Raw genomic sequence first — 12,266 nt, forward strand, 5'->3', positions numbered from 1 at the left:
CCCTAGCTATTTCTGCAGTTATTTTACTGGCAATTCTAGGGTTAACTGAGTGCTCCCTAGCTATTTCTGCAGTTATTTTACTGGCAATTCTAGGGTTAACTGAGTGCTCCCTAGCTATTTCTGCAGTTATTTTACTGGCAATTCTGGGGTTAACTGAGTGCTCCCTAGCTATTTCTGCAGTTATTTTACTGGCAATTCTAGGGTTAACTGAGTGCTCCCTAGCTATTTCTGCAGTTATTTTACTGGCAATTCTGGGGTTAACTGAGTGCTCCCTAGCTATTTCTGCAGTTATTTTACTGGCAATTCTGGGGTTAACTGAGTGCTCCCTAGCTATTTCTGCAGTTATTTTACTGGCAATTCTGGGGTTAACTGAGTGCTCCCTAGCTATTTCTGCAGTTATTTTACTGGAAAGTGTGGGGATAGAGGAGTGATTCACCCTCAGGTTAACTTTTAATGTTATAGAATGGCCGATTCTTAGCAACTTTTTAATTGGTCTTCATTTTTCAGCTTTTAAATTGGGGTCACTGACCCTGACAGTCCATAAATGATTGTTCTGTGAGGCTACAATTTTATTCTTGCTGTTTCTTTTTATTACTTATCTTTCTATTTAGGCCCTTTCATATCCCAGTCTCTCATTCAAACTACTGCCTGGTTGCTAGGTTAAACTGGACCCTAGCAACCAGATGCTGCTGAAATTCTAAACTGGAGAGTTGCTGAATGAAAATTAAAGGCTACAAATAATAAAAAATGAAGACAGATTGCAGATGGCAGACGTGGCGTAGGGCTGATATTTTCCGCAAGCGGAAAAACGCATGAAAACGCAAGACTTTGCATTCTCTGGCGTTTCGTGCGTATATCGGCTACATGTGCCTGAGCGTATCTCATTCATTCGGGTGCAGGCACAAGTAGCAGGCGTAGGGCTGGAATCGCCACGTTTGCCATCAGCCTTAATCCAATGCTCATCTATTCTACAGTGATCTTACTGACATTGCGAGGATTATGCAGCAATTTATGTTTTACACATTAACAGATGCAGACTTAAAATGTATGAAATTACTTTTATGTTACTGGTTCTTTAAATCTGGGGGGCCCCGCCAAAGTTCCCCCAATTGGGCCCCGCAGTTGGTAAGGCCGGCCCTGATTGTAGCTGCAGAGGGTTAGTGTAACCTTCAATGAAGGAAGAGGACAAGCTGCCTGCAGGTCACTGCCGGGGGCCCAGAAGTGCTGCTGAGAAGGATCCATTTAGCCAGAACCATCCCCTCCCACCCATTGGTTGGCCAAAGCCTCACACTGGGTCCCTAAGAAGCAGTTTGGGCACAAAGGCAACTCCCTGGGATGGGACGAGCAACACAAGTCATCCCATGGGAGAAGCAACTGCATCACTGCCATTGGTCTATTTCACACACACCCCCCTCCTCAATTTGCCTTCCCGCTAACCGGTAACCTATGTTAGTAACTTATAGTTAAACTGTTCCCATTGGCCTGTTATGCAACTCGCTTCTTCCTTACATTTTGGGAATGAAATTGAATGCTCAATGCTCTTGGCCAGACCAATAGAGCTTGGGGGGCCGCACTGCTCCCCTTCTATCTCTCTTAGAGGAGTCCGAATGGGCCAGGTCCCTCAAGATACAGCAGGGTTTGGCTATGGGAATGTTTACAAGGGTACTGCCCCCCTGGCAGACACTTTCCCTGGGGATTTGCTAGGATCATGGGGGTACGGGCTGGTCCTTTGACACTGGGCACCAGAGAACAGGATTAGGGGGTCCGAGAACCAGTGATGTGTTGCAAGGTTACTACATCATGTGACAAAATGGGCCTTCCCAAAGGTTAGGGCCCCACTGATAATTAAGGGAATAACAAAGGTTAGGGCCCCACTGATAATTAAGGGAATAACAAAGGTTAGGGCCCCACTGATAATTAAGGGAATAACAAAGGTTAGGGCCCCACTGATAATTAAGGGAATAACAAAGGTTAGGGCCCCACTGATTATTAAGGGAATAACAAAGGTTAGGGCCCCACTGATAATTAAGGGAATAACAAAGGTTAGGGCCCCACTGATAATTAAGGGAATAACAAAGGTTAGGGCCCCACTGATAATTAAGGGAATAACAAAGGTTAGGGCCCCACTGATAATTAAGGGAATAACAAAGGTTAGGGCCCCACTGATAATTAAGGGAATAACAAAGGTTAGGGCCCCACTGATTATTAAGGGAATAACAAAGGTTAGGGCCCCACTGATAATTAAGGGAATAACAAAGGTTAGGGCCCCACTGATAATTAAGGGAATAACAAAGGTTAGGGCCCCACTGATAATTAAGGGAATAACAAAGGTTAGGGCCCCACTGATAATTAAGGGAATAACAAAGGTTAGGGCCCCACTGATAATTAAGGGAATAACAAAGGTTAGGGCCCCACTGATAATTAAAGGGCATGTCAACCCTGTGACAAACCCCAAAAATAATTTTTTGCATAATGAAAGAAAACATAATTGTAAGCAACTTTCCAATATGAATTAAAAATTTGTAGTGCTTTAAACGTTATTTGTAAATGTAATTGCTATTGAAAGCAGCATTTGCTGAACTCCTAGTTACATTTTAAACAAATGTTTCAGGGGGTCAGTCTCCCCCAGCGAGTCAGGTCTGTCAGGCTGCTGCCCTGTGTTACACTGTTTCAGGGGTCAGTCTCCCCCAGCGAGTCAGGTCTGTCAGGCTGCTGCCCTGTGTTACACTGTTTCAGGGGTCAGTCTCCCCCAGCGAGTCAGGTCTGTCAGGCTGTTGCCTTGTGTTACACTGTTTCAGGGGTCAGTCTCCCCCAGCGAGTCAGGTCTGTCAGGCTGCTGCCCTGTGTTACAGTGTTTCAGGGGTCAGTCTCCCCCAGCGAGTCAGGTCTGTCAGGCTGCTGCCCTGTGTTACAGTGTTTCAGGGGTCAGTCTCCCCCAGTGAGTCAGGTCTGTCAGGCTGCTGCCCTGTGTTACACTGTTTCAGGGGTCAGTCTCCCCCAGCGAGTCAGGTCTGTCAGGCTGTTGCCTTGTGTTACAGTGTTTCAGGGGTCGGTCTCCCCCAGTGAGTCAGGTCTGTCAGGCTGCTGCCCTGTGTTACAGTGTTTCAGGGGTCAGTCTCCCCCAGTGAGTCAGGTCTGTCAGGCTGCTGCCCTGTGTTACACTGTTTCAGGGGTCAGTCTCCCCCAGCGAGTCAGGTCTGTCAGGCTGTTGCCTTGTGTTACACTGTTTCAGGGGTCAGTCTCCCCCAGCGAGTCAGGTCTGTCAGGCTGCTGCCCTGTGTTACACTGTTTCAGGGGTCGGTCTCCCCCAGCGAGTCAGGTCTGTCAGGCTGCTGCCTTGTGTTACACTGTTTCAGGGTCAGTCTCCCCCAGCGAGTCAGGTCTGTCAGGCTGCTGCCTTGTGTTACACTGTTTCAGGGGTCAGTCTCCCCCAGCGAGTCAGGTCTGTCAGGCTGCTGCCTTGTGTTACACTGTTTCAGGGGTCAGTCTCCCCCAGCGAGTCAGGTCTGTCAGGCTGCTGCCCTGTGTTACACTGTTTCAGGGGTCGGTCTCCCCCAGTGAGTCAGGTCTGTCAGGCTGCTGCCTTGTGTTACACTGTTTCAGGGGTCAGTCTCCCCCAGCGAGTCAGGTCTGTCAGGCTGCTGCCTTGTGTTACACTGTTTCAGGGGTCAGTCTCCCCCAGCGAGTCAGGTCTGTCAGGCTGCTGCCTTGTGTTACACTGTTTCAGGGGTCAGTCTCCCCCAGTGAGTCAGGTCTGTCAGGCTGCTGCCTTGTGTTACACTGTTTCAGGGGTCAGTCTCCCCCAGCGAGTCAGGTCTGTCAGGCTGCTGCCCTGTGTTACACTGTTTCAGGGGTCAGTCTCCCCCAGTGAGTCAGGTCTGTCAGGCTGCTGCCTTGTGTTACACTGTTTCAGGGGTCGGTCTCCCCCAGCGAGTCAGGTCTGTCAGGCTGCTGCCTTGTGTTACACTGTTTCAGGGGTCAGTCTCCCCCAGCGAGTCAGGTCTGTCAGGCTGCTGCCTTGTGTTACACTGTTCAGGGGTCAGTCTTCCCCAGCGAGTCAGGTCTGTCAGGCTGCTGCCCTGTGTTACAGTGTTTCAGGGGTCAGTCTCCCCCAGCGAGTCAGGTCTGTCAGGCTGCTGCCCTGGTTTCACTGTTTCAGGGGTCAGTCTCCCCCAGCGAGTCAGGTCTGTCAGGCTGCTGCCTTGTGTTACACTGTTTCAGGGTCAGTCTCCCCCAGTGAGTCAGGTCTGTCAGGCTGCTGCCTTGTGTTACACTGTTTCAGGGGTCAGTCTCCCCCAGCGAGTCAGGTCTGTCAGGCTGCTGCCTTGTGTTACACTGTTTCAGGGGTCAGTCTCCCCCAGTGAGTCAGGTCTGTCAGGCTGCTGCCTTGTGTTACACTGTTTCAGGGGTCAGTCTCCCCCAGTGAGTCAGGTCTGTCAGGCTGCTGCCTTGTGTTAGTGTTTCAGGGGTCAGTCTCCCCCAGCGAGTCAGGTCTGTCGGGCTGCTGCCTTGTGTTAGTGTTTCAGGGGTCAGTCTCCCCCAGTGAGTCAGGTCTGTCAGGCTGCTGCCTTGTGTTACACTGTTTCAGGGGTCAGTCTCCCCCAGCGAGTCAGGTCTGTCAGGCTGCTGCCTTGTGTTAGTGTTTCAGGGGTCAGTCTCCCCCAGCGAGTCAGGTCTGTCAGGCTGCTGCCTTCTGTTACACTGTTTCAGGGGTCAGTCTCCCCCAGCGAGTCAGGTCTGTCAGGCTGCTGCCTTGTGTTACAGTGTTTCAGGGGTCAGTCTCCCCAGCGAGTCAGGTCTGTCAGGCTGCTGCCTTGTGTTACAGTGTTTCAGGGGTCAGTCTCCCCCAGCGAGTGAGGTCTGTCAGGCTGCTGCCCTGTGTTACACTGTTTCAGGGGTCAGTCTCCCCCAGCGAGTCAGGTCTGTCAGGCTGCTGCCCTGTGTTACACTGTTTCAGGGGTCAGTCTCCCCCAGCGAGTCAGGTCTGTCAGGCTGCTGCCTTGTGTTACAGTGTTTCAGGGGTCAGTCTCCCCAGCGAGTCAGGTCTGTCAGGCTGCTGCCTTGTGTTACACTGTTTCAGGGGTCAGTCTCTCCCAGCGAGTCAGGTCTGTCAGGCTGCTGCCTTGTGTTACAGTGTTTCAGGGGTCAGTCTCCCCCAGTGAGTCAGGTCTGTCAGGCTGCTGCCCTGTGTTACACTGTTTCAGGGGTCAGTCTCCCCCAGCGAGTCAGGTCTGTCAGGCTGCTGCCCTGTGTTACACTGTTTCAGGGGTCAGTCTCCCCCAGCGAGTCAGGTCTGTCAGGCTGCTGCCTTGTGTTACACTGTTTCAGGGGTCAGTCTCCCCCAGCGAGTCAGGTCTGTCAGGCTGCTGCCTTGTGTTACAGTGTTTCAGGGGTCAGTCTCCCCCAGTGAGTCAGGTCTGTCAGGCTGCTGCCTTGTGTTACAGTGTTTCAGGGGTCAGTCTCCCCCAGTGAGTCAGGTCTGTCAGGCTGCTGCCTTGTGTTACACTGTTTCAGGGGTCAGTCTCCCCCAGCGAGTCAGGTCTGTCAGGCTGCTGCCCTGTGTTACACTGTTTCAGGGGTCAGTCTCCCCCAGCGAGTCAGGTCTGTCAGGCTGCTGCCCTGTGTTACACTGTTTTAGGGGTCAGTCTCCCCCAGCGAGTCAGGTCTGTCAGGCTGCTGCCTTGTGTTACACTGTTTCAGGGGTCAGTCTCCCCCAGTGAGTCAGGTCTGTCAGGCTGCTGCCCTGTGTTACAGTGTTTCAGGGGTCAGTCTCCCCCAGCGAGTCAGGTCTGTCAGGCTGCTGCCTTGTGTTACACTGTTTCAGGGGTCAGTCTCCCCCAGCGAGTCAGGTCTGTCAGGCTGCTGCCTTGTGTTACACTGTTTCAGGGGTCAGTCTCCCCCAGTGAGTCAGGTCTGTCAGGCTGCTGCCCTGTGTTACACTGTTTCAGGGGGTCAGTCTCCCCCAGCGAGTCAGGTCTGTCAGGCTGCTGCCTTGTGTTACAGTGTTTCAGGGGTCAGTCTCCCCCAGCGAGTCAGGTCTGTCAGGCTGCTGCCTTGTGTTACACTGTTTCAGGGGTCAGTCTCCCCCAGCGAGTCAGGTCTGTCAGGCTGCTGCCTTGTGTTACACTGTTTCAGGGTCAGTCTCCCCCAGTGAGTCAGGTCTGTCAGGCTGCTGCCTTGTGTTACACTGTTTCAGGGGGTCAGTCTCCCCCAGCGAGTCAGGTCTGTCAGGCTGCTGCCCTGTGTTACACTGTTTCAGGGGTCAGTCTCCCCCAGCGAGTCAGGTCTGTCAGGCTGCTGCCTTGTGTTACACTGTTTCAGGGGTCAGTCTCCCCCAGTGAGTCAGGTCTGTCAGGCTGCTGCCCTGTGTTACACTGTTTCAGGGGTCAGTCTCCCCCAGCGAGTCAGGTCTGTCAGGCTGTTGCCTTGTGTTACACTGTTTCAGGGGTCAGTCTCCCCCAGTGAGTCAGGTCTGTCAGGCTGCTGCCCTGTGTTACAGTGTTTCAGGGGTCAGTCTCCCCCAGCGAGTCAGGTCTGTCAGGCTGCTGCCTTGTGTTACACTGTTTCAGGGGTCAGTCTCCCCCAGCGAGTCAGGTCTGTCAGGCTGCTGCCTTGTGTTACACTGTTTCAGGGGTCAGTCTCCCCCAGTGAGTCAGGTCTGTCAGGCTGCTGCCCTGTGTTACACTGTTTCAGGGGTCAGTCTCCCTCAGCGAGTCAGGTCTGTCAGGCTGCTGCCCTGGTTTCACTGTTTCAGGGGTCAGTCTCCCCCAGCGAGTCAGGTCTGTCAGGCTGCTGCCTTGTGTTACACTGTTTCAGGGGTCAGTCTCCCCCAGTGAGTCAGGTCTGTCAGGCTGCTGCCCTGTGTTACACTGTTTCAGGGGTCAGTCTCCCCCAGCGAGTCAGGTCTGTCAGGCTGTTGCCTTGTGTTACACTGTTTCAGGGGTCAGTCTCCCCCAGTGAGTCAGGTCTGTCAGGCTGCTGCCCTGTGTTACAGTGTTTCAGGGGTCAGTCTCCCCCAGCGAGTCAGGTCTGTCAGGCTGCTGCCTTGTGTTACACTGTTTCAGGGGTCAGTCTCCCCCAGCGAGTCAGGTCTGTCAGGCTGCTGCCTTGTGTTACACTGTTTCAGGGGTCAGTCTCCCCCAGTGAGTCAGGTCTGTCAGGCTGCTGCCCTGTGTTACACTGTTTCAGGGGTCAGTCTCCCTCAGCGAGTCAGGTCTGTCAGGCTGCTGCCCTGGTTTCACTGTTTCAGGGGTCAGTCTCCCCCAGCGAGTCAGGTCTGTCAGGCTGCTGCCTTGTGTTACACTGTTTCAGGGGTCAGTCTCCCCCAGTGAGTCAGGTCTGTCAGGCTGCTGCCTTGTGTTACACTGTTTCAGGGGTCAGTCTCCCCCAGCGAGTCAGGTCTGTCAGGCTGCTGCCTTGTGTTACACTGTTTCAGGGGTCAGTCTCCCCCAGTGAGTCAGGTCTGTCAGGCTGCTGCCTTGTGTTACAGTGTTTCAGGGGTCAGTCTCCCCCAGCGAGTCAGGTCTGTCAGGCTGCTGCCTTGTGTTACACTGTTTCAGGGGTCAGTCTCCCCCAGTGAGTCAGGTCTGTCAGGCTGCTGCCTTGTGTTACACTGTTTCAGGGGTCAGTCTCCCCCAGCGAGTCAGGTCTGTCGGGCTGCTGCCTTGTGTTAGTGTTTCAGGGGTCAGTCTCCCCCAGCGAGTCAGGTCTGTCGGGCTGCTGCCTTGTGTTAGTGTTTCAGGGGTCAGTCTCCCCCAGTGAGTCAGGTCTGTCAGGCTGCTGCCCTGTGTTACAGTGTTTCAGGGGTCAGTCTCCCCCAGTGAGTCAGGTCTGTCAGGCTGCTGCCTTGTGTTACACTGTTTCAGGGGTCAGTCTCCCCCAGCGAGTCAGGTCTGTCAGGCTGCTGCCTTGTGTTAGTGTTTCAGGGGTCAGTCTCCCCCAGCGAGTCAGGTCTGTCAGGCTGCTGCCTTCTGTTACACTGTTTCAGGGGTCAGTCTCCCCCAGCGAGTCAGGTCTGTCAGGCTGCTGCCTTGTGTTACAGTGTTTCAGGGGTCAGTCTCCCCCAGCGAGTCAGGTCTGTCAGGCTGCTGCCTTGTGTTACAGTGTTTCAGGGGTCAGTCTCCCCCAGCGAGTGAGGTCTGTCAGGCTGCTGCCCTGTGTTACACTGTTTCAGGGGTCAGTCTCCCCCAGCGAGTCAGGTCTGTCAGGCTGCTGCCCTGTGTTACACTGTTTCAGGGGTCAGTCTCCCCCAGCGAGTCAGGTCTGTCAGGCTGCTGCCTTGTGTTACAGTGTTTCAGGGGTCAGTCTCCCCCAGTGAGTCAGGTCTGTCAGGCTGCTGCCTTGTGTTACACTGTTTCAGGGGTCAGTCTCCCCCAGCGAGTCAGGTCTGTCAGGCTGCTGCCTTGTGTTACACTGTTTCAGGGGTCAGTCTCCCCCAGCGAGTCAGGTCTGTCAGGCTGCTGCCTTGTGTTACAGTGTTTCAGGGGTCAGTCTCCCCCAGTGAGTCAGGTCTGTCAGGCTGCTGCCTTGTGTTACAGTGTTTCAGGGGTCAGTCTCCCCCAGTGAGTCAGGTCTGTCAGGCTGCTGCCCTGTGTTACACTGTTTCAGGGGTCAGTCTCCCCCAGCGAGTCAGGTCTGTCAGGCTGCTGCCTTGTGTTACACTGTTTCAGGGGTCAGTCTCCCCCAGCGAGTCAGGTCTGTCAGGCTGCTGCCTTGTGTTACAGTGTTTCAGGGGTCAGTCTCCCCCAGTGAGTCAGGTCTGTCAGGCTGCTGCCTTGTGTTACAGTGTTTCAGGGGTCAGTCTCCCCCAGTGAGTCAGGTCTGTCAGGCTGCTGCCCTGTGTTACACTGTTTCAGGGGTCAGTCTCCCCCAGCGAGTCAGGTCTGTCAGGCTGCTGCCCTGTGTTACACTGTTTCAGGGGTCAGTCTCCCCCAGCGAGTCAGGTCTGTCAGGCTGCTGCCTTGTGTTACACTGTTTCAGGGGTCAGTCTCCCCCAGTGAGTCAGGTCTGTCAGGCTGCTGCCTTGTGTTACACTGTTTCAGGGGTCAGTCTCCCCCAGCGAGTCAGGTCTGTCAGGCTGCTGCCTTGTGTTACACTGTTTCAGGGGTCAGTCTCCCCCAGCGAGTCAGGTCTGTCAGGCTGCTGCCTTGTGTTACACTGTTTCAGGGGTCAGTCTCCCCCAGTGAGTCAGGTCTGTCAGGCTGCTGCCTTGTGTTACACTGTTTCAGGGGTCAGTCTCCCCCAGCGAGTCAGGTCTGTCAGGCTGCTGCCTTGTGTTACACTGTTTCAGGGGTCAGTCTCCCCCAGCGAGTCAGGTCTGTCAGGCTGCTGCCTTGTGTTACACTGTTTCAGGGGTCAGTCTCCCCCAGCGAGTCAGGTCTGTCAGGCTGCTGCCTTGTGTTACACTGTTTCAGGGGTCAGTCTCCCCCAGTGAGTCAGGTCTGTCAGGCTGCTGCCTTGTGTTACAGTGTTTCAGGGGTCAGTCTCCCCCAGTGAGTCAGGTCTGTCAGGCTGCTGCCCTGTGTTACAGTGTTTCAGGGGTCAGTCTCCCCCAGCGAGTCAGGTCTGTCAGGCTGCTGCCTTGTGTTACAGTGTTTCAGGGGTCAGTCTCCCCCAGCGAGTCAGGTCTGTCAAGCTGCTGCCTTGTGTTACAGTGTTTCAGGGGTCAGTCTCCCCCACCGAGTCAGGTCTGTCAGGCTGCTGCCCTGTGTTACAGTGTTTCAGGGGTCGGTCTCCCCCCAGTGAGTCAGGTCTGTCAGGCTGCTGCCTTGTGTTACACTGTTTCAGGGGTCAGTCTCCCCCAGCGAGTCAGGTCTGTCAGGCTGCTGCCTTGTGTTACACTGTTTCAGGGGTCAGTCTCCCCCAGCGAGTCAGGTCTGTCAGGCTGCTGCCCTGTGTTACACTGTTTCAGGGGTCAGTCTCCCCAGCGAGTCAGGTCTGTCAGGCTGCTGCCCTGTGTTACAGTGTTTCAGGGGTCAGTCTCCCCCAGTGAGTCAGGTCTGTCAGGCTGCTGCCTTGTGTTACACTGTTTCAGGGATCAGTCTCCCCCAGCGAGTCAGGTCTGTCAGGCTGCTGCCCTGTGTTACACTGTTTCAGGGGTCAGTCTCCCCCAGCGAGTCAGGTCTGTCAGGCTGCTGCCTTGTGTTACACTGTTTCAGGGGTCAGTCTCCCCCAGCGAGTCAGGTCTGTCAGGCTGCTGCCTTGTGTTACACTGTTTCAGGGGTCAGTCTCCCCCAGCGAGTCAGGTCTGTCAGGCTGCTGCCCTGTGTTACACTGTTTCAGGGGTCAGTCTCCCCCAGCGAGTCAGGTCTGTCAGGCTGCTGCCTTGTGTTACACTGTTTCAGGGGTCAGTCTCCCCCAGCGAGTCAGGTCTGTCAGGCTGCTGCCTTGTGTTACACTGTTTCAGGGGTCAGTCTCCCCCAGTGAGTCAGGTCTGTCAGGCTGCTGCCTTGTGTTACAGTGTTTCAGGGGTCAGTCTCCCCCAGTGAGTCAGGTCTGTCAGGCTGCTGCCCTGTGTTACAGTGTTTCAGGGGTCAGTCTCCCCCAGCGAGTCAGGTCTGTCAGGCTGCTGCCTTGTGTTACAGTGTTTCAGGGGTCAGTCTCCCCCAGCGAGTCAGGTCTGTCAAGCTGCTGCCTTGTGTTACAGTGTTTCAGGGGTCAGTCTCCCCCACCGAGTCAGGTCTGTCAGGCTGCTGCCCTGTGTTACAGTGTTTCAGGGGTCGGTCTCCCCCCAGTGAGTCAGGTCTGTCAGGCTGCTGCCTTGTGTTACACTGTTTCAGGGGTCAGTCTCCCCCAGCGAGTCAGGTCTGTCAGGCTGCTGCCTTGTGTTACAGTGTTTCAGGGGTCAGTCTCCCCCAGCGAGTCAGGTCTGTCAGGCTGCTGCCCTGTGTTACACTGTTTCAGGGGTCAGTCTCCCCCACCGAGTCAGGTCTGTCAGGCTGCTGCCCTGTGTTACAGTGTTTCAGGGGTCGGTCTCCCCCCAGTGAGTCAGGTCTGTCAGGCTGCTGCCTTGTGTTACACTGTTTCAGGGGTCAGTCTCCCCCAGCGAGTCAGGTCTGTCAGGCTGCTGCCTTGTGTTACACTGTTTCAGGGGTCAGTCTCCCCCAGCGAGTCAGGTCTGTCAGGCTGCTGCCCTGTGTTACACTGTTTCAGGGGTCAGTCTCCCCCAGCGAGTCAGGTCTGTCAGGCTGCTGCCCTGTGTTACAGTGTTTCAGGGGTCAGTCTCCCCCAGTGAGTCAGGTCTGTCAGGCTGCTGCCCTGTGTTACACTGTTTCAGGGATCAGTCTCCCCCAGCGAGTCAGGTCTGTCAGGCTGCTGCCCTGTGTTACACTGTTTCAGGGGTCAGTCTCCCCCAGCGAGTCAGGTCTGTCAGGCTGCTGCCTTGTGTTACAGTGTTTCAGGGGTCAGTCTCCCCCAGCGAGTCAGGTCTGTCAGGCTGCTGCCTTGTGTTACAGTGTTTCAACAGTCTGAGCCACCAGGGCAGAGAATAGAAAGCACAGGCAAACACTGCTTCTAATAGCAATTATATATACAAATAACTCAAAAACCATTACAAACTTGCAATAAATGTATATTGCAAAGCTGCTTAGAATTTTGGTTTCTTTTATTAGGCAAAAAATTATATTTTGCGTTGCCTTGTCCTTTAAGGGAATAACAAATGTTAGGGCCCCACTGATAATTAAGGGAATAACAAATGTTAGGGCCCCACTGATAATTAAGGGAATAACAAAGGTTAGGGCCCCACTGATAATTAAGGGAATAACAAAGGCTAGGGCCCCACTGATAATTAAGGGAATAACAAAGGTTAGGGCCCCACTGATAATTAAGGGAATAACAAAGGTTAGGGCCCCACTGATAATTAAGGGAATAACAAAGGTTAGGGCCCCACTGATAATTAAGGGAATAACAAAGGTTAGGGCCCCACTGATAATTAAGGGAATAACAAAGGTTAGGGCCCCACTGATAATTAAGGGAATAACAAAGGCTAGGGCCCCACTGATAATTAAGGGAATAACAAAGGTTAGGGCCCCACTGATAATTAAGGGAATAACAAAGGCTAGGGCCCCACTGATAATTAAGGGAATAACAAAGGTTAGGGCCCCACTGATAATTAAGGGAATAACAAAGGTTAGGGCCCCACTGATAATTAAGGGAATAACAAAGGTTAGGGCCCCACTGATAATTAAGGGAATAACAAAGGTTAGGGCCACACTGATAATTAAGGGAATAACAAATGTTAGGGCCACACTGATAATTAAGGGAATAAC

This window comes from Xenopus tropicalis, chromosome 10 (assembly GCF_000004195.4).
Source record: "Xenopus tropicalis strain Nigerian chromosome 10, UCB_Xtro_10.0, whole genome shotgun sequence".
In the NCBI taxonomy this organism is placed as follows: domain Eukaryota; kingdom Metazoa; phylum Chordata; class Amphibia; order Anura; family Pipidae; genus Xenopus; species Xenopus tropicalis.